At 40.4% G+C, this 25,691-nt stretch overlaps 1 pseudogene; it reads left to right on the forward strand.

Annotated features, from left to right (window-relative positions):
* Positions 1 to 1,025: 1,025 nt before the first annotated feature.
* On the forward strand, positions 1,026 to 25,372 carry LOC145389549 (small ribosomal subunit protein uS10m-like; annotated as a pseudogene).
* Positions 25,373 to 25,691: the final 319 nt, after the last annotated feature.

Here is a 25,691-nt window from a genome sequence, read left to right on the forward strand (position 1 = left end):
AGGAACAGGAACTGATGTGTGACGCAAAGAAACCACACCAGGAACAGGAACTGGTGTGTGATGCAAAGAAACCACACCAGGAACAGGAACTGGTGTGTGTGACGCAAAGAAACCACACCAGGAACAGGAACTGGTGTGTGTGATGCAAAGAAACCACACCAGGAACAGGAACTGGTGTGTGTGATGCAAAGAAACCACACCAGGAACAGGAACTGATGTGTGTGATGCAAAGAAACCACACCAGGAACAGGAACTGGTGTGTGTGACGCAAAGAAACCACACCAGGAACAGGAACTGGTGTGTGTGACGCAAAGAAACCACACCAGGAACAGGAACTGGTGGGTGTGACGCAAAGAAACCACACCAGGAACAGGAACTGGTGGGTGTGACGCAAAGAAACCACACCAGGAACAGGAACTGGTGTGTGTGGAATTGTAAGCTCACGCTGGGAACGGAATCGAATGCTGGCCGAAAAGCAATCCCCGCTGGTGCACGCTTAGCACCTTCCAAACCAATGTGCATCGAAAAAGTTCTAGCTAGCGAATCAAGCTGGCCCATACCACAGGCTTTATCCGGATATATTTTTTATACAGTGTAGCTTGGTGACATTTTGGTGACATCGTACTTTAGAATACCTTGGTGACGTTTCGGTGACATCGTACTTTTATAATATATAAAAGTACATCTAATCTGGAAACCTAGCAGCTTGGTGACATTTTTAACAATTAAAAATCTCATCCATTTAGGAAGCTAATGGAGGCACCCTGGAAGACACACACACACACACACACACACAAATGCCTTTCTAAAGGCTTGCCAGTTACTACAGAATATTCAGGTGGTACATGTGGCTGTGATCAAAAGCGATCTAACTCAAGGGGTGTTTGGGGTGCCATGCCCATCAGAGCAATGGCGCATAAATCATTGCCATCAGAGCAATGGAGTGAACCAGAGCCATCAGAGCAATGGAGTGTGAACCATAGCCATCAGAGCAATGGTGTGTGAAGACTGGGTGGATGTGAAATATGTATCAGCGTCCCACGTATGACATTCAGATAAGTGCTGGTGCCCTGATTAACGAGCAACACATCGGCCCAGACTATACTCAATTCAACAAGTCCGACACCATCAGGAATGACATCAGTGCCTTAGGTGTTGATGACCCCACAGATATGGTGCCAGGCAGGGTGAAAATGGCATATAGTCCGATTGTTTGTTGTACCCAGGGGTTATGGCCTCAAAAGCGTCCTCTCAGGTACATCCAACACCCACACGGCACATAATAAACATTTGTGATAAAAATTACTAAAATCAAAATTGAAAATACATTATTCAATGGAAAAAAATATAAAAAAAACAACCACGTGATTGTCACACGCAAGGGCCGAGTGCATGTGATTGCCGGAACGTCCTCCCTTTGTGACATCTCGCCGTTCACCTTACGTGCCAGTTGTGGGTTCGCGCAGTACAACCTAGGGCCAGGGCATCACATTTAAGACCCCTTCTTAGCGACCCCCTCGTAAGAAGACCATCCCCACACAACTAGCAAGCATGGCGAGACGACATCAATTTGACAGAAACTGGGAGGCTATGTATGTGTGGGCTATTCTAAGTACCCAACCATCCAGACCTCACACGAAGAGAGACAGTGAGAGAGAGGTAAAGGGGAGGGAGGGGGGGACATGACTCAGCCAGGGAAAACACCTGATATTCAGTCAGCTAAACGGTACGGTAAACCATACCATGTCTGGGCTTGGCAAATTTTTACGGCCGGACACCCACTCCTGACACCAACCCTCCCCAATTCATCCGGGCTTGGGACCGGCATTGAGTTGAGCCGGCATCCTCCTGGGATCAAACGCAACTCAATGGCTGGGTTAAAAGGTTACATACTCCTTCTAATTTAACTTGGCCTAAAACTGCCATCTACCCATGATTCCCTGCAAGGTTAACAAGCACCTGTCATCTGGTGTACGGATTATTTTTTTTATATTTTTCCTCCCTCTGTTCTGTTATTTTATAATCATCATCATTGGGACCTCCTTGCCCACCCAGGGCAGGGTGAGGAGTAGAAATGTCCAGACAGCCCAAATTTGTCCAATCCAATGGGCCACGCTTCCATTCACTCATCATTCAAGCCCACGGAATCCTGGCTGTATCGGATAATTATGCAAAAACATTCAACATGTTCTGTGGCTTCACATAGCCTAAACATATCCAATAGTCAATCTGGACACTGTCACATTAAAAAAAGGGTTGCCAATTCCCTGATCATGCACTTCTCACAATATTCACCTTCTGCTTGGCCTACCTCGCCTCCTCCCTCCTTCAAATTCATCCAGCCAGCTCGATCTCTTGTCAGGTCCCTAGCCTCACCAACTTCCATACCTCTCTTCCTCACACACTTATCCACCATATCCCTCCACCTTCTCCTTGGCCTACCTCTCCTCCTCCGTCCTTTAAATTCACTCAGGTTAACCTTTTTCACCACTCTATTGTTATCCATTCTCTCCACATGACCATACCATCTCAGTACACTCTCTTCGATTCTGGTGTCCACAAACTTCCTCACTCTGCGACTTTCATGAATCACATTATTTCGTATCCTATCCACTCTCTGTACTCCATATACATATACAAGACAACAGCAATAATAATGCAAATATATCAATGGAAATTACAACAGGAAAAAATCTACATGAGTAATCAGAAAAATTGCACATCACAAAACAACAACAACAATAATAATAATAATAATAATAATAATAATAATGTACAGCAAATGCATAATAACAGGGAGAGAAAACGACTAACTCCCCCACATTTATTGCAAGCTAATTAAATAAGCATTTTATAACCTGAGGCTGCTGCCCTCTTTCTCTTCTCTTTCTCTCTCTCCTTTCTTTTCTGTCTGATTGTAAGTTTACTGTTTCAACGTAAAAACATGACCCCTTTCAGCTCAGTGACTATTTCACTAGTAACCAAGGAGATTCTAGAGTACAACTGCAGTTGATTGATCTGATTAGTAACCAAGGAGATTCTGAAGCCTGATTGCATGAAATAGAAGATTCATTTGATTAGTAACCAAGAAGACTACTGTACAATCACATGAATGAGGTTTGATTTGACTAGTAACCAAGGAGTATGATCACTGGGGAGGTTTGACTTGACTAGTAACCAAGAAGTATGATCGCTGGGGAGGTCTGACTAGTAACCAAGGAGATTCTAGAGTATGATGGCTGGGGAGGTTTGATTTGACTAGTAACCAAGGAGAATCTAGAGTATGATGGCTGGGGAGGTTTGATTTGACTAGTAACCAAGGAGATTCTAAAGCTTGATTGCAGGAAAGAGGTTTAATTTCACTAGTAACCAAGGAGATTATACAGAATGATTGCTGGAAATAGGTTTGATTCGACTAGTAACCAAGGAGGCTCTTAATGAACTTAGCCTATAATATTTTTTTAACAATCCAGAAATTAATTTGGTTTGAATAAAAAAAAGACAGGTTATAAAATACTTAGCCACATATTAATAATAATAATAATAATAATAATAATAACAATAATGACAAGCTGCTCCTCCACTTATGAAATTATAATTATCATCATCAATGTCATTATCTATCTATCAAGTCACTGTTCATTTATCTATCTATATTAGTTTTTATATCACTATAAATTATCTACCACCACCGATCTATCATCACCACTACCTATCACAACTGTCTAGCCATCATTATCACCATCTATCTATCATCACAACTGTCTATTCATCATTATCTATCACCATCTATTTATCATCATCACAACTGTCCATCCATCATTATCTATCACCATATATCTATCTATCATCATCACAACTGTCCATCCATCATTATCTATCACAATTGTATCTATCATCACCATCATCACAACTGTCTAGCCATCATTATCTATCACAATTGTATCTATCATCACCATCATCACAACTGTCCCTCATTGTCTATCACCATCTATCTATCTATCACCATCATCACAACTGTCTATCCATCATTATCCATCACAATTGTATCTATCACCTATCTATCTATCAGAGGAACTCAATTTAGTGGTGAAGCAACTCTCAACATATCGATCAAACTATCTGTCAGTCTATCTATCTATAATATTTATCTATCTGCCTATCAGTCTATCTAAAAGATGCAGCAACTTAACATATCTATTTCACAGGAGCTCATATGGTGGAGAAACTAACATCTATCTATCTATCAATATATCTATCATAAGTGGTGGTGCAACTGTCAACACACTTTAACTTGGTCAAAGAAAATGCTAGTCACAAAGAAGTGCCATGGAGGGATGTACTGCATAGTAATAACACTAGAATATGCTGCTAGTCACAAAGAAGTGCCATGGAGGGATGTATTGCATAGTAATAACACTAGAATATGATGCTAGTCACAAAGAAGTGCTATGGAGGAATGTATAGCATAGTATTAGCACTAGAATATGATGCTAGTCACAAAGAAGTGTTATGTGGGGTTGTACAGCATAGTATTAACACTGGAATATGATGCTAGTCACAAAGAAGTGCTAAGTGGGAATGTATTACCACAAAATTAAAATATATTGGCCAAGTTAAAGTGAAAGAAATATTGAATAACTCACGATTTTGATGCATTGTAGTTGTAGTGGTGGTGGTGGTAGTAGCCGTAGTAGTAGTAGTAGTAGCAGTAGTAACAGAAGCAGCAGTACTAGTAGTAGTAGTAGCAGCAGCAGCAGTAGTAGTAGTAGTAGCAGCAGCAGCAGTAGTAGTAGTAGTAACAGCAGCAGCAGTAGTAGTATAGTAGTAGTAGTGCTGACAATTTCCTTATCATCGTCACTACACAGGATGGCCTTGCAGGAGGGCTCCTTGCCTGTAGTTCATGGGTCTGCTCCTTTAGACAACTGGGGTAACCAACAACTGAAAAAATAATCTGATTTTAGCAAACGATATCAAGTTAAGGAACTCTCTCATGGTAGGTTTTATCTAACCATCTATCTACCTATCTATCCATCTGATCTACCTTATCTATCTATTCATGTATCTACCTAGTAAACAATCACTCTACCTATCTTCTAACAATCAATTCATCTATTGAACATAATAAACAAACAATAACTTTGTATGCAGGGGAGGTATCATTCATTCATATCGTTTCAGTAACATATTATTAATATATTATAATCTTCTGAGTAACATTATTAACACATTCCCATCATTGAGTAACACATTAACACATTCCAATCTTTTCAGTAACACATGAACCCATTCCAATCTTTTGAGCATCACCAATAACACATTACCATCTTTTTCGTATCACTAACAACGCATTACAATCCAGTTAAGCATGTGGGAGGCCCGGGGCCCGCTTGGAAGGGAGGCCCCCTTTCCAACTCCCCCAATGGCATACACCACAGACTGGTAACCTAAATCCTAATATATAAATAGGACACTTTTAGTTAGGAAATACTGAACGGGGACTATTCATCCAATGCTGTAATATGTAATGCATAAACACGAAATGAAATGAACACAAGTTGCTCTGGTGGGTGGCCCAGGCCCCCCCCCCCTTAATCCGGCGGTGCAGTGTTGTAAATGGTTTCTTGGCAAGCAGGAAACCATTTGGCTTGTCACTCAATGTACAGCCACCTGTAACGAAAAGAAAAGCATTAAGTAGTGACAGGAAAGATGGGAGAAATAGGAAGAGAGGAGGGCAGGCACAGAAAAAGAATGATAAAGGCTAAGGAAGAAGTAGGCAGCACTACATCAAGTGAGTGGATGATGGTCGCCACCACCTACCACTAACTCATCAACCTAAAATCCAAAAATGCCTTAGTATACTTATATCCTAGGTCTCTCCATTACCTTTTCTAACATTAATAAGTATAATTAATGTAAGTAAATTATTCATGTGGTCAAAATGTGATCAGAATAGAAAAATTACCAAGGCAACCATCTTCTGTGTACCTCTCACAATAAATCATCACATAATACACCAAGATTATCTTCACATATATCCTACTAATCTCCATTCACTTCTCAAACATTAGTAAGCATAACAGTGTGCGCAAAATACCTCTAAGTTCCTTGTCTTGTACAGCCTCTCTCCTGTCTTCCTAGCATCCTCCTACTGTCTTTTTGTGTGTTCTTCTCTTCCATTCTTTTTTCCTTGTCTGGTACAGTCCTACATGTTTTCCTTATATCCTACGTCCTGTCCTGTTTTCCTGCCATCCTCCTTTCCTCCTGTTTTCTTGACCTTCTAGCCTCCTTCACCCTCCTCCTCCCCTAAAACCCCAGTTATTATCCTGCTGTCTTCCCTTTTTCTCCTTCCAGTCCTTGTATACTTTCCATTCACTACATCCTTACCTCCGTGCCTTCCTACACTCCTCCTGCCAGTCTTCTTTGCTCCTGTTTTCCTACCCTTCCTCCTCCTCTTCTTGAGTCTCTCTCTCATTGGCTTCTCGGTTCCTCAGCCCTTATCCTTTTCGTCTCCCTGGTCTCCACCCTTCCTCCGTACTGTCTTCCTTTTCTTCATCCATCTTCTTTGTCTCTTGCTCCTTCCTTCTTCCTGTCTTAGCATCTTACTCTTTTCTTACCTTCCACATCTCCTAGAAGAGAACGGGATAAAGAGTAACTTACTGGACGAAATTTGAAACGACTTAAAAACGATCAATAAATAACTATACTGTTTTTACACTAACTTGGCTGAGATATTTGTCCTTTGCAGCATATTTCACACAGCTTAATGATAGAAAAAGACAATTCTACGGCTCTACATCCATTCCATAGCACTTCTTCGTGACTGGCACCGTATTCTTGGGTTAATCTCTCGTTAAAACCCAGTATTCAAGGCGGAGATGTGACAATTTTAGGCCAAGTTATGGTAAAAAGGGTATAATCACTTAAATACCCTAACCATACTCACCTCTTTCTTACCTCCATTAACTGATTTCACAATAGCTGAATACACAAGCTGTGCCAGGAAGTAGGTCAAAGGTGGAATTAGAGATGGGGACTTAACAACTTTCTTAGACTTCACCTCACAATAGCACCAATCATAGCCTCAATCCATCCTAATTTCCACTTACTTATAATTACCAGTAAACAGGAACGTGTTCATAAAATAGCTGCAACTAGAAAAAACTTAAAATCTATCTATTCCTGTCAATAATTTATCACAAAACACCAATTTCTTTACCATACCCTCATCCTCTTTATCCCTATTATATAACTTATTTAACATGAATAACAGAAAAAGGTGAATAAAGAGGCTGTAACAAGGTAGAAAAATGGATCAGGATATCAAGATAACTTTCATCACCTCACAGTAACACAATTTCATCTTAAAACATAAAAATTCCCTTAACATTTATATCCTAGTTATCTCCATTTGCTTATCTAACACTAGCAGGCATATTATTGTACATAAATTACCCGCAAGAAGTCAATATATACAGACTTATAGGTGGATAATTATCTACACTTTCTTACATTTATTCTCGTAAAAACACGAAGATTTCCTTAACTGAAATCTAAGAGTGTTTCCCAAACTTTAACATCTGCCGGAACGCTTCTCAATCGCTGTCGCTTCTTGGCGCGCGCGGGAAAACGCACACAATTTGTCGCTTCTTGGCGCGCGCGGGAAAACGCACACAATTTGTCACTTCTTGGCGCGCGCGGGAAAACACACACACACACACACACACACACACTTAATGATGTGAATCAACTGAAAATCATTGCATAGCTTCGTCATTCTTACAGTCTTCAGTGTGATGTATGGGCTTGCTTTTGGTGACAAGGACTATCTATCTGAAAGGATGCTTTAGTTGCAGGCGCTTTATCAGGTTTTGCATCCAACTGGTGTATTTGTTTTTAGTGGCAATATAGCGTGAGAAACCAGCTTCACACCTATACGGTGTTGCAAATGGCATCAGATGTTTCATTGCTCGTTTTGTAATATCAGGATACTCGTGCAAGAGCTTTGCCCAAAAGGTATGCAGCGAGTCTTTATCAAATGTTGTTCTGAGCGTTTGATCTATTAACATTTCAATCAGCTGCTAATTTTCCTTCACAGACAGGGTTTGTCCTATTACAGAACCAGAATCCATAAATGGACAGAGGGTCTGCCTGCCTGAGAAATTATTCCCTCAAAGTATTACTTAATTGCTTTAAATGGTGAACAATGCATTCTCCTGAACTTCCATCCAACTGCAAGGAATGTTTAGTCAGGAACAGATGAAGAGTTGGAAAACATTCACTTTGTTTTGCCTTTGCACAATCAACCTAAAAGTTTACTTTGAGAAGATTCAATTTTGTCCTGAACCTTCAGTATGTCACATCTGAGCCTTGCAATGACAAGTGCAGTTCATTTAGTTTTAAAAACATCTGTACAGTAAGATAGCCGTTTCACTGACCAGACTTCGTCACTATTTAACAGAGAAAAGCTGTTTCCTGTAAGAAAGATCACTCATCTTTCGTATCACACACACGTGAAAGAATTTTGCCGCGGGATAACCAGCGCACCTCCGTGTGCAGTAACTAAGCACTATGACTGGGCCCCATCTCCTAGCAGAGCCGTACGCAGCTGCGAATTTCGTGGTCTAGCTCTGATGAAATTTACCACCTTGAATACCTCATCCAGCATAACTTTAGTTCGCATGGCATCCTCATTACTGCAAGTGCACGTCTATTAAGGCAAGTGTCTGCCTGATGGAGCAACGTTTCTAATAAGAGCCAAAACACCTTTTACTGGGCCTGTCATTGCTTTTGCACCATCAGTGCAAACGGCTGTTATCTAATTATACTAAGTAGATAAACGTAAGTCAATTACCTGTATCCTGTATATGGGAAGGAAGGGAACTGGTGCGGTGCAGCATCCTTGCCGGGACGAAATACAGGTTTCTCCCTTCAGATGGGGACGTAACCTGAAAAGCAGTCAACAATTTTACACCATAAAACAATAAAACTTCCTGACCATTCTAACCTCTAAACAATATTAACTTGTCTAAATTTAACAAGTGCAATAATGTAGCTAACTTGGTTGAAAATGGTTGAAATCAAAGCCAAGTACGTGGGACGCCGGCCTCTTTGGCATCTGTTCACGTGAGACGCCGGCCTCTTAGGCGTCTGTTCATCCATCACCATTTACCATCTCAAAACACCAATAACCCTTATGATACCTCATTCAAAGTTATCTCTATTACCTTTACTAAAACTAGTAACAAGAATATAGCGGGCAAAACATGTGTAAGTAGTCAAAAACTTGAATTAGGACGGCTACTTACGGAGCCAAGTCTTCGGCGTCCCCAGCCCCAATGTCATCAATTATCTGAAAAGCGTCACCATTAAACTATTTCCCTACCATACCCACCTCCAAGTGATCACCAATAGCCTACCTAAAATCAGTAAATAAAGTAATGCTTGCAAATTAACTGTGACTAATAAAAGAAGGTGAATTAAAGTCGGATGCTTACCACGCTGTCCTGCTCTCTCAAAATGGCGTCGGGATCTGCTTGGCATTCATAAAATGTCCATTAGCAACTTACTATTAACCGAAAAAGACTTGTTTGGTCTAATTTTTTCCAGTTTAATATTTCCCTACCTTGGTTGCAGTGAAAGAAAAAATATAAAAAGATAAAACATTCTTATCCACGCGCACCTGCTGAATTTTGGCGCCAACCCGCCGATTTCAAAAGCTCAAAGTTTGCTTTACTCATTTCACTTTAAACAGCCCAAAACTGCCATCTGTATATCTAGACCGATGAGTCTCAGTTTTCTGGTGAAGACCCTCTGTCCACTTGCTGAATTTCACCAATTTTGTGTGGAGACCACAGCTGAGACGGGTACTCCAGTTTAGGGAGGACCAGGGTCTTCCAAATTGGTAATAGATGATCATTCTTACATTTTTTTTCTTTTCTTTAATCTAACGTAATTCTCAGGATGATAATTCTTGCATTTTTCTTATCTAATCTAACAATCTACGCTAATCTACCATTAACAACCCACACTAATCTAACGTAACTGAACCTACACTAATCTGACATAACCCTTTCGCTGCGCTTTATGACTATAGTCCTATGAATTATTCCCTTTCACTTCAGAAAAAGACTGTAGTCGACGGGGGATCAGGAAACGATTTGAACTGACCGCGGTTTACTGCCACGGGGTCCCGTTCGTGCCCGGGCCCTCAGACGGGTGGTGGTTAGTACTACTGGCGAGGAGGAGGTGGCGATCATGTGCTCGTGGCGACGCACTTGTATTTTGTGTGTTGTGTAGCCGACTCAAGCTGCATGCAAGAAGATAATGAGTAATCGAGGAAGAAGAGACACAGGAAATGAAGAAAATATGGAACCCACACAAAGCAGGAGGGACAACACGTGGATCAGATGACTCCGAGAAAGAGGTGGGTGATACGTATGGAACCTGCAGCAATAAGGTGAGAGGTGGCCAGTATGGCTTAGAATGTGATAATTGCAGGACATGGATCCCTAATGGAAGTCAAGGTGTCTGTTGAAGAATATAGGATGCTGGACCGGCTTGGTGACAAAGCCAGTCACTTCTCTATGTTTTTTTTCCTTCAGTTCCTTTTCTCTCTTTTTCCACATATCTTACAGTTGTTCTTTCTTTTTTTCAATATTCTCTGCCTGGAATAAAAACTGTCCAATCACCAGTTCTTCGTCTTCTATTCTGGGTCTCTGTAGCTCTACAATCCTGTTTCTTATTCCTGTAAACATGGGCAAAATAGTATAAAATGGGGCAGGTGTTCTTCTTGTACCTGGCACAGCTTACATATTGTGTGTTCTCCTTGATGCCTCTTTGTGTTCTGGAGGGGTAAGCAGTTACTTCTAGCTCTATACCATATTACTGAAGAGGGTCTGTTATCATAACATGGTTCTTCTTTTATTTCTTCCTTCCACTTTCTATATATCACTAATGACTCTTTAATTTCCATCTGTTCTTTCCACTTTATTGTATCTTTCTCTCTAATTCTTTGCTTTATTTCCACTATAATCTTTTTCAGGTTTCTAATTTCTATTCCACTTTCTTCCATATATTTCAGTGATATTTTTCTCCACTGGTTTTTCTGGTCCTCTTTTATTGCAGTCCATATTTTTTCCAATAGTTCATTTCCTCTTTCTTCTATATTCTTTATATATTTTATCCTACCTTCCACAATTCTTGATTTCATATTTGAAATACCTATTTCTCCTCTCATTGAGCACACTGTTGCACATCTTGGAGCTCCCAGAATCTGTCTACACACGCTATTTTCGATTTTCTGCATATTTTCTCTCTCTCCCTCTGTTATATTTATTACATTACTAGCATACAGTATTGCTGGGAGCGCTATGCTTTCCCAAAACGTTTTTCCAATTAATAATTTATTGCTGCTCTTACTGATAATCGGGTATACTATATTTGCCATTTTCTGCATTTTTTTCAATCATTTTCTGCTTGTGAGTTTTAAACATGCTCCTTTTATCGTCTATTATCACACCTAGGTAACATATATTTTCTTTTACTTGTATGCCAGCAATTTCAGCTGGTTTTTCCTTCATATTATACACTATTACATCACTTTTTTCTTTGTTTATTTCCAAACCACATTTTTCTCCTACTTCCGTTAGAATTCTTATGCTTCTTTCCGTTTCTTCCACTGATGGACTCAACAACAACCCGTCATCTGCATAGAATAGTGTACATATTCTGAACAGCTCATTTTCAAATCCACAGCCTCTGCTTTCTAGTTCTTTCATTATTATGTAAGTAAGTGGTTAGACAAAATTTGGTTTAGCTCTTGGCATTATTATTACTGTTACTATTATGATTATGATGATGATTATTATTATTATTATTTTCTTTCATGGTGGAAATTAGGTTGCAGTGGCTCAGAGGTAAGTGTAATCTTATTATATTTTGTGTTGAGTCTAGGTTTGAGCCCATCCTGTGGTGGATATTTACAGTGGATGCAGAATAATATGTCCTTTCATGTTCTTGCGTATGTTTGCATCGTGTTGGTTCTACCAGTGACATATACAGTCTCAGGTTAATTACGTATGAGTCTGGGGGAAATAGCAGTCAGATAGATTATTTTCTGGTTAGGAGGGCCGATAGGAGGTTAGTGAGGGATGTTAAAGTTATACGAAGTGAGGAGTGTGTCCAGCAGCAGAAACTATTGATTTGTGATATGGTGCTTAAAGAACAAGTGATGATAAAGAGGACTTATGTACCTAGGAGGAAAATATGGAAGCTGAAAAACCAAGTAGTAAGGGATGCCTTCTATAGCGAGTTGAGGAGAGTGGTGGCTGAACAGGGAGCTGTAGACAGAGGCGTTAATGAACAGTACAGAGCCCTCAAGAACAATTTCTTGAGAGTTACTGATGTAACATGCGGTTGGGCAAGAGGACCACCAAGACATAAAGTAACTTGGTGGTGGGACGAGGGTGTAGAAGCTTCAGTTAAGGAGAAAAGAAGGCTTTTCCGGGAATGGAAGAAGGGTGGTAGCAAAGAGGAATTTTTGGCTGCCAAGCATAGGGCTAGAAGAGAGGTATACCGGGTACAGGGCAAAGTCTGAGTCACAGAGACTTTTAATTGATAACCTAAATCATGGGGAAAGGAAAAATATGATATTTAGGTGGAAGTTTAGTGGAGAGAGCTTGTGGAAGTAGTGGAAATTGAGCTGGGAAGTAGGGTGGTGAGTTGGAAATGCATTTTTTGGCTGGCTGTGAGCTGGAGTAATGGGTGCATGTAGAGGTAGGGAAATGTGCTAAAAGGTGATGAATGGGAATAAAAGGGAGAAATGAATGGGTGGATAAGGTAATTGGAAAAGTGAGGTGGCTGGCTTGGTGTTAGGTGTGGTGATTTTGGGTTCGGGTTTTTCAAGATCTGGATTTATGGTGGGTGGAAGGTGATGTAGGATTAATTAATAGGAATGTAGTGCAGAAAAAAGTGTACCAGGAAAGGAAAAGAATGGTAGATGAAGAGAAGGTTATGTTGGGGTTACGATTGTGTGTGTGTTGTGGGAATGGTGAGCTTGAAAAAGCATTTTTTATTTTTTAGACCTGTGGCAGGGTGTTGGCTGCTTGTAGTGGTGGGAGAATAGGTAGAATGGGTAGTAATAAAGGTAAAAAAGATTAGAAAAGGTGGAAGAGTGCAGTAGGATGAGTATTTGGCTGAAATGGGGTAGAATGGGTACTGTCGATTCATGGGTTCGGGTTATTGGCAGGAAACTAAAGTTGTTGTGGTGGGGGACAGAAGCATTTGTAAATATTGTTGAATGAATGGAGGGGTGGGACAGGTGGTGGTGCACCCAAAAAGGTGATAGTTGAGGGGAAGGATGTGTAACTGTTATGGAGAATTGGATTTTGTGTTCAGAAATGCCAACTACTGTAAGATAAGAATCATGAATATAAAAACAAATACTGAACTACTATCTAATAACTATAGAAACCACATAATACAGTAGAAGTCCTATTTTTCGGCATCTATGGGACCAGGCTAGTGCCGAAAAATCAAAATTGCCGAATTATCAAAAACCCTACCCACTCAATACCTTATATGTTTCGGTGAACACTATCATCACTACTCATATCATTACAAATGTGCTTGGAGAGAGTACTGTATACTGTTTGATACTGTACAATACTGTAATGAATACAGTACTATACATGAATATGAAAAATAAAGAAATTAGTGAACATACTGTATATAAATGTAATGGTACAGTAGGCCTACAAGTTCACATGCACTTACCTAAACTTATAGTAGGTTCCTTAATTACATATGTACAATAGAAGGGGTTGATTGGACTCTGCTACTGCTGGAAGAAGTCCCCAGCAGTAGAGGGTCCTCATGGAGAATTTCAAGACTGACGAAAAAAATCGGAAAATCTGCCGAACGATCAGAGATTTTCGTAAATGGGACTATTTCTCAAAACTGCCGAAATGTCAGATTTGCTGGGGAATTGGATGCTGAAGAATTGGACTTTTACTGTAATATTGTTTGTGTTTTGATATGAATAATATCCAAACAAAAATAATCTTCACCTTGACCAGCTTTGCAGTCACAGTGTGCTGTTACTACCACACCATCATGTGACGTCATGAATGTAGTGCTGCCTACTTCTTCCTTAGCCATTATCATTCATTTTCTGTGCCTGCCCTCCTCTTTTCCTATATTTCCCATCTTTCCTGTCACTTCTTGTTGCTCTTCTTTCCTTTACAGGTGGCTTTACATTGAGTGACAAGCCAAATGGTTTCCTGTAAGCCAAGAAACCATTTACAACACTGGGTGGCAACCATATAACCAACCCATACGTTCTCCCTACGTGTCAACAAGTGGGTTGGTGGAGGGTTAGTGCCCCTCCCCGTAAAACCAATAACTCAAAGTCAAATGGCCACCCCTTACAGGATTATGGTGTCTGGCAATAGATAGATAGATAGACCATTCAGACCTAGCTGTCTCTGATTGTGTACGACACTACGGCAAAACGATGATCTGTATTTAACGATCTTTGTTCGGTAAAAGCCATGACACCTGGGAAATTGCCGAACAGCATGGTGTTTTGCTTTAATGAACTATCGGCTTTAACATCAGGGGTCTGGTACCAGTTAGTTCATTAAATCGAGGGTGTGCAGCACTGTATACAGTATATATATACTGTATACCATCTTCATCATCCTGTATACAGTAGAACCCCGGAATTCGTACACAATTCTTTCCTGGAGGCTGTACGAGTTGCGAATTGTTTGAAAACCGAATCATTTTTTTCCATAAGAAACAATGTATTTTGCATTAATCTGTACATAAAACCTTTAAAATAAAGACATATACCCTGTAGATTATATACATAAAAATTTCACTGCATCTTACCAGTCCTGAGGAGAGCTGATGGCTTAAGTGGATGCATATGGAGAGGAGGAGGAGGGGTTTTAGTTTTTGGAAGGGGAGTCACCTTCCATGAAAACTGTAGGAAACTGCCCTTCTGGTGTTTTTTCTCTTTTCTGTCTCTTTGGACGAGGAGATGCTTGGGGCTGGGGAGATGCTTGGGGTTGGGGCATTTCTGTTCTCACTGCTTTCCTTTTAGCTCCAGCTGACTCACTGATCTTCTTAGGGCCCATGATTATGTACATTTTTCTAACGAAAATATGTAATTTGTCACAGTGTTTAATGGAGCTTGTATGACTGATGCATAGCTGTCGGAAGACAAAGCGAGGAAGGACACTACCCAGCTTGTGGTAAGCACAGGCTGGTCTACAGTATGTCTGCCATAACTTAGCTTCTTTCCACTTCATTGCAAAGTAAGACAGTATACGTAACTAAGGTTGTACAGCCCTTCCATAGCACTTCTTTGTAACTAGCACCATAATCTAGTGTTAATCTCTTTGTTACAGCTTATTTTTCTATAACAGCAATAGTATGGTTCTACACCATTTCCATAGCACTTTATTATGACTTGCTCCATATTCAATTGTTAATCTCATGATACTGATCAAAATGCAAGATGGAGATGGCAGTTTTAGGCCAAGATAAGATAGGCAGAATACATATAGGCCTGGTTAGAGTGAATAAGCAAAGTTGCACTGAGTAAGAATAACAAAAGTTCATAATTCTATCACCTTTGTACTTATTATTTCCTTGTTTCTGGATCCTACATAACCCTGTCTTTAAGTGGAAAAAAGGGCCAAGAAGATGGTAATGATGATTGTGATTTTAATGGTGATGATGATGCTGATGTTTCTCCCTAAAGAGAATAATATATGAGAATAATAATTTCTTTCTGATCACCTTTAGCATCTTCCAATATCTTTAGCATCTTCCAGTACTGTATGATAGACAGCATATGAATATTGCCATTTGATTATGGTCTCGTCAGCTTAGGAGACTTCCTGGTACTCATACTCATTTATTTAATTTGCACAGTACATTACACTCAAATATACAGTGGTATTGTAATAACTGAACTGAAACTTAACAAATTAATCACTGGTCTGACCAAGATTCGATCTCAGACCCTCGTGCTTGATACACGCACACGTTACCACTGAGCCAAAGACAGGGTCCCCTCTTTGCATCTAGGCAGTGCGGGCTTTTATACACCCCGTTACAGTATGTCATTCATGTCTTTATTATTGATGTATACTGCTTACATAACATAAAGAATATTGATGTCTTTTTATCAAAAGTGAACTAGTAAAGAAGAGGTGCTAAAAGGCATCCCAAACTGAGAAGAATACAGTACTGCCCTTGTGGCCACAGTCTTGTGGGCTTAAGAGACTTTTTGACATCTCTGTCAGCCTAATGTTCTCTTTTATGTTTTATAATTTTAATATGGATATTGTTTGCATACAAGACAGTGTGAAGATGCTCTGTTTAGCTGTTAGTTATACCATAAAATTATTCCCTTGTACAAAGGAAAAGGGGAAAAAGAAGTGTGTGGTAATCATAGGGGCATTTGTCTTCTTAGTATAATAGGAAAAGTGTATGGTAGGATACTTATAGACAGAGTTAGAGAAAGAACAGGGAAATTATGAGAGAAGGGGGTGTGAGTTGAGAGCGTGGCAGTGAAATGGCGGGGGACAGGGCAACTTGGAGGCGATTTGTTTTTGGCCACCCTAAACGGGATTGAGGCGTCTGGCAATAGATAGATAGATAGATTTCTGTAAATCACAGAGTTAATCAAGTAAGTAATGACAATCCTGCATATAACCAGAGTTTGCAGATGTATGTCATTGTGTTGTAAGTGTACAGTATAGCACTGTACTATGTTTTTTGGCTTAATTTTTCCAGTTGGATACAATATTTTGTATATATGCTGTACAGTATATCAGGCATGTTTAATTATGAATGACTGTGTATGACAAGACTTATGTAACTACCCTGTACTGGTGTGTGACAAGAAAAAGATGTTGATCAGTAGTTACGGTACCAGCTTTTCCTCTTAACACCTTTGGTCAGGTGACATTTTTATTGTATTCTTGCTAAAACTAGACAAATTTATTAATGCAGCATATTTTAACCTTTGGCAAAGGGCTGAAGGTATACGTTGTTTGCCTTCCACTGTGAAAAAGTGTTGCCTTGGCTAAATAACATCATCTAGGGCTAGCAGAAACATAAAGTACATCACTGGAGTGAAAGTGTTAATAGGTAATGATATTATTGCAGGTTGTGGATGATGGTGAGCCTGACCGTCTGTATAGCGTAATTGATGTGGAGTGCCGAGGACATGACCCAGCGGTGCTACCATCATACCTCACCTTCCTCTCCACCGCTGCATCTCACCTCGGAAGTACAGTTCAGGACATGTTAGTTCAACCTACTTTTTGTCTTATTAACCATATGTGACACATCAGGCTTTAAATATGAGATGTAGTTGGGGTTTATTGCATACAGAATACCATTCAAGTGTGAGTGATATAATGACTCTTGCTTTAATTATCTAAATTAATTAGCCCATCCCAGGCCCCTGTGCTCCTGATGGGGGAGGAGAAGATTGCATAACAGAGACATAGGTGGGTGGAGGGTTGGTCTTACTACTTTTCCACCCCTCTCTTGGCATCTCCTCATTCCAAGTGTTCCATAGCATCTCCAATTTCATATCATTTATAATTCATTGCAGCTTCTCCATCCATCCATTATGTTAAGGATCATACCTTACCCTAGCCATGTGGGAAAAAAGGTCAGTCATCATCATCATCCGGACCTCCTTTCCCACCCTAGGGCAGAGTGCACAGTAACAACGTCCAGACAGGCCAAATTTGCCCGATCCAATGGGCCACGCTTCGATTCGCTCACCATTCAAGCCCCCGATATCCTGGCTCTATCTGATATGTCAAAAACATTATGTAAATGAACTACGTCATATGTGCTTAAGTTGCAAAAATATCAGTGCAGTTTTTTTAAGCAATCCTTTGGTGAACATAAAAAGTTGATAAATACCAACTTCCATGAATAACATCCAAAGAAACACTGGAGAATGAGGAAGCAAAACTCAGAGCCCCTAAACACACACATTCTCTCTCTCTCTCTCTCTCTCTCTCTCTCTCTTTATGTCCCCATTGTCTTGACACTGTGACCCTCTTTTACTTATGCTCATTCTATCTATTGCCAGACACCATAATCCCGTAAAGGGTGGCCATTTGACACTGAGTTAGTTGTTTTACAGGGAGGGGCACCAACCCTCCACCAACCCTGTTGACACGTAGGGAGCACGTATGGTTTGGTTATATGGTTACCACCCAGCGTTGTAAATGGTTTCTTGGCTTACAGGAAACCATTTGGCTTGTCACTCAATGTAAAGCCACCTGTAAAGGAAAGAAAAGGCATAAGAAGTGACAGGAAAGATAGGAGAAATAGGAAGAGAGGAGGGCAGGCACAGAAAAAGAATGATAAAAGCTAAGGAAGTAAGCAGCACTACATCAAGTGAGTGGATGATGGTCGCCACCACCTACCTTCCTGTTAATCATAAGTCCACTTCATTGTCTTCCACCCCAAGCCTCATTTATACGTAACCTTTCCATATGGCTTCGTCCTTTTATAGTTTGTTCTTGTTACCTTCAGATGGTTTTATTCAACATGGTAAACATATCTCTACCAACCCCCATCCTAAATCTTGCCCTAGCTGAATGTAAATGTCTTTAGGCAGAAGAAATACTGTAATACAAACAATATGTAATCGTAGAGACTTGGTGACTAATTTTTACACACCTTCATTGTCTTTGTAACATTTTCTGGGTAGTGGATAAAGGTTGTTAGCTAAAGATAGGCAGTAGATTAGTCTTATACCTACCTTATTCAGTAGCATTGTAATTGTGGCAGTATCACCATCATTTTAGAGCAGTTTTTTTGCATTCACATAGGGTGGGAAAATGTTTAAGAAGGCTGTTGCATCTGTTTTGTGCCAAGGAGAAAGAAATCTTGAGGTAGAATTATAGGCATAAATATTGATACATTTCAATACTATAAATCAGTAGGATAAATAATGAGGTTAGTGAACAGTGAGTTTTAAAACCCAGTGGTGCAATCTGTGGTGCCCAGCAAAGTTTCAGAATGTTATGGTGGGGTCACCTAACCGTTTGACGAAAGAGTGAAGTGGTAATTTCATCTGCAGTTGTACATTCTCCCCTTACATGGTATAAGAGGAATGAGGTTGTTCAAAACACAGGTGTTGGGTGGTGAGCGTGTCGTATCTCTACACCGGGACAAAGGGGCACAGTACTTCCAAACTCCTACTCTCACCTCTTTTGGTAGCTTCTTGTGAAACATGTGGAATTCATTGGTGGCATTTAGTCTCCTTTATCCCTAGGTTAAAAAAAAAAAGTTTCAGTAATTACAGACTTGAAAACTCAGCTTCTCCCCACCAAGGCTGTAAGCCATAAGACAAAAGTTGAATCCTCTGTGTTGTTGTTGTTGTTGTTGTGAACTTGTGACCCCAGGTTTATCTGAATGTGATCTGGGTGGACTGTAGATTGAAACTGGATTTCTCTTACAGTTCACCATCCTCTTTTAGGGGGATTGGGATGGAGTTGAGAATGTTTGAATAACCAGGCAGTTTTTGCTATGTCAGTTCCACCATGTGAAGGTATCCAGCTGCAGGATCAAGCCTCCCTGTTTAACTGAAATATAGTTTAAGAAATATCTGTATGCCTTTCCACAAGTAACTCTATAGCCCAATAGAGAAAAATATAAATCAGTCTAAAAGCTTATATCTTTCACAGAGCTTGGCCCACAAAGCACATAAAACGGTGGACATTACTGAAGTCGGTGCACATCCACAAGAAACACCGAGTGCAGTATGAAGCCAGAACCCATTTCCTCACTTTATCACTCCCGCGCCTCACACAGTCTACTGCTACACCTACCTTGAGTATATCCAGCGTAATCTTCCAGAGGGTGTCGCTATGAAAGTTACCAGGGTGAGAACCATTTAAGCGTATTGTTGAAATTTGAATGTTTGATGAATGAAAGCCAGGGTGGTTGTGAACATTGTGCATCTGAGCTGAAGGTCAGGAATCATTATGCAATAAGTCCCCATCCCCTCCCCTACCAAGTCCAAGTAAATTACATCTGGTGGTGCAATTAGTAGAGTGCCCTGGTCAGAGCATATTGTGGCATATGCTGTGGTTGAAGTCCAGGAGATGGCCAGGGGTTTTTCTGTCATGTTGAGGCACCAGGGGCTCTGGTCTGAATTAATGGTAGCCTAATCTCAGGTCCCTACACTTGGATGAAGGCAAAATGGGATTTGTCATTTTCTTCTAGTCGTGGGGGGATTATGATTGAAGAGTTGAGAGGAAGGATGGGACTGGAGTGCATTGGTGTTGTGATGAGGAGGGATGGATTGAGATGGTTTGGGCATGGGGAGTGGATGGAGAATGACAGTTGGGTGGGGAAGGTGAGAAGAGTGAACATCTGATGTAGGGTTGTAAGAGGCAGACCGAAAAAGACCGGGGATGAGGTAATTGAGTGTGACCCCAGGGATAAGGGACTGCATAGCGAGGCACTACCCAACCCAACATTGTAAATGGTTTCTTGGTTCACAAGAAACCATTTGGCCTGTCACGTAGTGTAGAGAGACCCGAAGGCAGTACTTCACTGAGTGAGTGGATGATGGGTGCTCCCATCTGTCGTGTAAGAAAATATTATTTGGTAATGAAATTGCTGGGCATTGGAGTGCATAGCTATGGAGTGTCAGGTGCCATGTCATGAACTTTAGAGTTATGAAGTGAAGCCAGTAAACAATACATACCAGAGTGCACTAAATTAGCAGAATCATTTCAAAAATTGAAATGTGTTTTATGACATTGTTTGATTTCTATTGAGGGTTCTCTTTTTGAAATGTTTGTTGCAAATTCCTGAGCTGTCTGTTACTGTACTTAGTAACTATCCTGCCTCCTAATGTAGTAAGTGAGTTGTTTATGACAGAAAAATTGTAGAGAACCCACACCCTCCACAGTTCAGCCAGACAATGTAAAACATATTTTGAAAATTGTATTTGATTGTCGGCTGAAACTTAATGCAGTACTTCCTGAGTAGCGTTGTTAATTATAAGGTGTCATGTTTTGTTATTTTTTACATTTCCAGGATCCTGCCTACCATTTTGGTGGTGGGAAATACAGTTAGGATGAGGATACATTTCTAGGCATAAGGAAGTCCTTTTAACATCTTGCAATTTTCCACCCACAACATAAGCCTTTGAGTAGCTGTGGTGAGTGGCAAGGTGTCTGGTGGTTAGAGCATTCCAGTTGGAGTGGCAGCCCTGCATAGGTTTGATCCTTGAGAGGTGACTGGAGACTTTTCAGTCATGTAATACCATCAAGAGATGCAGGCAGGTCATCTGCTCTTAAATATACTGTGCTTAGTAGTCTAACCTCAAGTCCTACACCCCAGAGGTATGGGAAGTATGCTGGTCATCTGCCCTCAAGTATACTTGACTCCAATAGCCTAGCCCCAGGCTCCCTACACCTTGAAGGCATTGATGTATAATTGGCTGTTGTTTTTTTACATTTCTATACTCTAGAATCCTACCCTCCATTTTTGTGATGGGAAATAGGGTCAGGATAATGATGAGGATAAATTTTTATGCATTAAGCATTTTCTTTTTAGCATTATAGAGTGTCTCACCCTAAACAAAACCCTTCAGATAGCTGCGGTGCAGTTGGTGATAAAGATTTGCATCATGTTTCACTCATACTCCTTTACACTGTCCTCAGCTGGCTAGTATTCTTTAACTGTGAGAGCCTTTGTCTGTTTCTGTGCTCAAATAGTTCACCTCTTCTGCTTTCCATTATTCTTGCTGGTTAAAATTCCTAAGATGTGAGATGCTTGGGGTGTTTTTCAGCCTTAATATTACACCTCCTCTGCTTGTCACTTTCTCTTTTTCGCTAATATTCCTTAACTGAGAGTGGCTTGTTATGTTTCTTTGCCCTAATATTTCACCTCTTCATCTTGTCACTTTCCTCAGCAGGTTAGTATTCTTAAGCTGAGAGAGGCTTGTATGTTTCTCTGCCTTAATATTTCACTTCTCCTACTTCTCGCTTTCCTCTGCTGGCTGATATCCTAAACTGTGAGAGTTGTGGTATATTTTTCTGTCTGCACATGTTGCTCTTTTAGTAATGCATCAGGGAGGAAAGTGATGGACATGCCTAAGCGTGAAGGAGATGCAGTGGAAAAGGAGATAGACTTTTGCCCTTGACTGTGCATAAAACCTTGAGATTTTTTTAAATATGTAGATTTCTGGGTACAGCTGTGGCTCAGTGGGTTAGAGCGCTCCTCTCTGGCCGAAGGGTCGGAGGATCGAATCCACCCAAGGGTCATTGGTAGACATCAGGAAGGGCATCCAGTCATAAAATGCTACACGCTCCAATCCAAAGTCCTCTACCCAGGGGCAACGCCTTAGCCCTTCGGGGATACCTGGTGTAAAATCAAATTATTTTTTATTTTATTATTCTGGGTACTGTAGAATTCTTTTTAATGTTCAAGAGTTCCATACCGATCAGCAGAATCCTTTGAGTATCATTGGTATAGAATAATGCCTGTTTTTTCTTTTTAAATATCTGCACATTATAGCCTCTCAGAGTTTACAATCCATAAGCAGAGTTCTTCATGTTGTGCTGGTAAAGGAAAACCTCCACATGTTGTTATTTATACTTTTTAGCATCTTAGGGTTCTGTTCTCTGTGGTTTTTCAGATTTTTAGCACCTCTTCCATAGAAATTTGTTATGCACAGAACACCTTAATGTCCTCTTGTATATTATTGATGCAAATTATGCTGATAGGAAAGCAATATAAATAAAATAAAAAGAGGGATGTGTGTTTGTGTAAAGTGCCAGTTAAATCACTAAGGAAGAGGTGCTGTGAAGAGCCTCTGCCACTGATGATATACCCCTAGAGTTTCTAGCCCTAAGCAGAGTTCTCCAAGTAGCCAAAACATTTTCTTATCTGGTGGTGCTGCATTCCCAGCTGGAAGTACAAGGCAGCACTCACCTTTATCAGGGATCTCACTGCCTGTCCCCCACCACCCTCCTTCCTCACAGTGCAGAGTACATTTATGTGTAGTTGCCATCTTTCTATATGGGACAGTACAGATATGTTTATGTCCACCCTCATAGCTTATGGGGCAAAGTACAGGTGTGTTTATATGGGCCATCTTTCCTCTTGAGGCAGAGTATGTTTATGTCTGCCATCTTTAATTATGGAGAAGAATATATTCTGTATATTTATTTGTACTGTCTTTCATTATGGGGCATAGTAAATGTAGTGTTGTATGATTTTCTATTGATTATTTTTAAAAAATGGTAACAGCAGGTATGTGGTTAGGCCAGACATACTTGCTAGTTTTCTTTGTGTTTTATTAATAATAATAATAATAATACAGTATTTAAAAAAAGGAACGAGCCAAATGGTTGAAGCCTGCAAAGAAATTTCTCTTCTCGTGGAAAAAATAAACAAGAGAACCAAAATCAAGGTGTGTTCATTTTGAGGTAATTGGACAAATTGGATGCACAAGAATTAAGGTTGTAGGCAGAGAGAAATTCATATTGTGGAAGAGTGTTCCAGAGTTGGCCCATTGCTTACATGAAAGCTTGAGAATATAGATTACTTCCTTTGTTGAAGAACTGGACAGAAAAAGGTGACAGTGCATTGATAGATGAATACTTCACACCCATTGTACTTGGGGAAGGTTATAGTAGACATTTCAGAAAAGCAGCGATCAGTGAAAAGCAGTAGTAGGAGGATAGAGCTGCAACAATGTGAAGAGAAAGAGGTTGTGGGGAGTCAGTAAGGTATCTTAATGATTTACTTGTTACCAATTGATTTGATAATCTGAGGTAGGCCACATTTTGCCCTTAGGCTGCTTGATGGATGCCCTGGCCTTAACCCTTTAATTGTAATGAATGCTTTCTTGGCCTTCTGTGAACTCTTTTTTTAGATTTTTCACATTTTTACCTTGTAGAGTGACTAGGTACTCTTTACAGTACACAGGTCCCTTTTCTAGGATTTTGAATAGCTTCTGGGACATGGTGTGTAGTAGGTAGTATAGTTATGTGTAGAAGAAGAGCTGCATCTATATGTTTAAGTGAACTTCTTTGTTACTTCCTTGAGGGTTTGTTTTTAGACTGACGAAGAGAGTGTATGTGAGTGAGGTGGAGGGGGAAAGAGGGAGGGGGAGGCCGAGGATGAGATGGAGAGATGGGGTGGAGAGGTATATGAGAGAGGGGGGTGTGAGTTGGGAGCAGGGGAGTGAAATGGCGGGGGACAGGGCGACTTGGAGGCGATTTGTTTGTGGCCACCCCAAACGGGATTGAGGCGTCTGGCAATAGATAGATAGATAGACATTAACTCCATCACCCTCCTGTGACTCCCATTCAGGTGAATAAAAGCATATAACATTAGCTAGAATAGAATACAAGAGTTGTCAAGTGTGAGAGGGTACCAGTATTAATTTTATGGTTATGTACTCTCTCTCGGCTGAATAATGTTTGGCATTTGCTGGAATAAAGTACCAAAGTTGTCCTGATTAAGAGATGGCTAATATAGGAAAAGGCCAACCATATCTGCTAGGGAAGAAGAGAATGAAGCAGTCCATTGGTGAGGGAAGAAGGAAAAGGAAGAGGGGTGTAAGAGAGAGAGAGAGGGGAGGGGTATGTGAGAAAACAGTGTAGACTGGAGACATTTCTCCTGGTTATCCTTGTCAGTGGAGGGTTTGCAGTAGGGAGCAAGTGTCACAGATTATGATGATGGTAATGGTGATGAATATTCTCTGTGACCATCATCCACTCACTTGATGTAGTGCTGCCTACTTCCTTAGCTTTTATCATTCTTTTTCTGTGCCTGCCCTCCTCTCTTCCTATTTCTCCTATCTTTCCTGTCACTTCTTATGCCTTTTCTTTCCTTTACAGGTGGCTTTACATTGAGTGACAAGCCAAATGGTTTCCTGTAAGCCAAGAAACCATTTACAACGCTGGGTGGTAACCATATAACCAAACCATACGTGCTCCCTACGTGTCAACAAGTGGGTTGGTGGAGGGTTGGTGCCCCTCCCTGTAAAACAACTAACTCAGTGTCAAATGGCCACCCTTTACGGGATTATGGTGTCTGGCAATAGAAAAATAGAAATAGATAGATTTCTAATGCATGAGTGAAGTGCTTACTCTAACTTGTGCATACAGCCATACTTTGTATGGTTTGTTACTAACATCAGTGTATTGGATTGCAGTCAAGTAATTTATTTTTAATGCTGACATTGCCTAATATTGAATAGTTTTTGCTTTGCTAATGAGTGTATCATCCACAGCATGAACTCCAGAAGCTTCCCCAACATGTCAAACCATCATCAGAAGTGTCGGTTTGATCATCAGACGCCTGCATCATCACTGCTTCATCAGTAGGTTAGTAATGTATATATAGTTGTTGTTGTTTTAGTCCTTCATCCTGTCATGTTTTCAACTTTGGCCATTGCCCTTTTGCCTAACTGGTAACCACTATGTTCAGACAGTTTTGTGGATTTAGTAGATTGTATTGTACAAGATTACATAATGTAATTTGTGCTGAAGTACAGGTACTCAGCAAAAGCAGTAAAGGCTTTTGAGCATTTATGAGCAGAGGTGTGTGTAGGTGGTTGTGAGATTTACTGGGCCCCATTCGACTTGGCTTACATCAGGCAGCATGAA

This window comes from Coenobita brevimanus, unplaced genomic scaffold (assembly GCF_032717465.1).
Source record: "Coenobita brevimanus isolate Jiangsu-jjx unplaced genomic scaffold, ASM3271746v2 jjx.HiC_scaffold_1234, whole genome shotgun sequence".
NCBI lineage: Eukaryota > Metazoa > Arthropoda > Malacostraca > Decapoda > Coenobitidae > Coenobita > Coenobita brevimanus.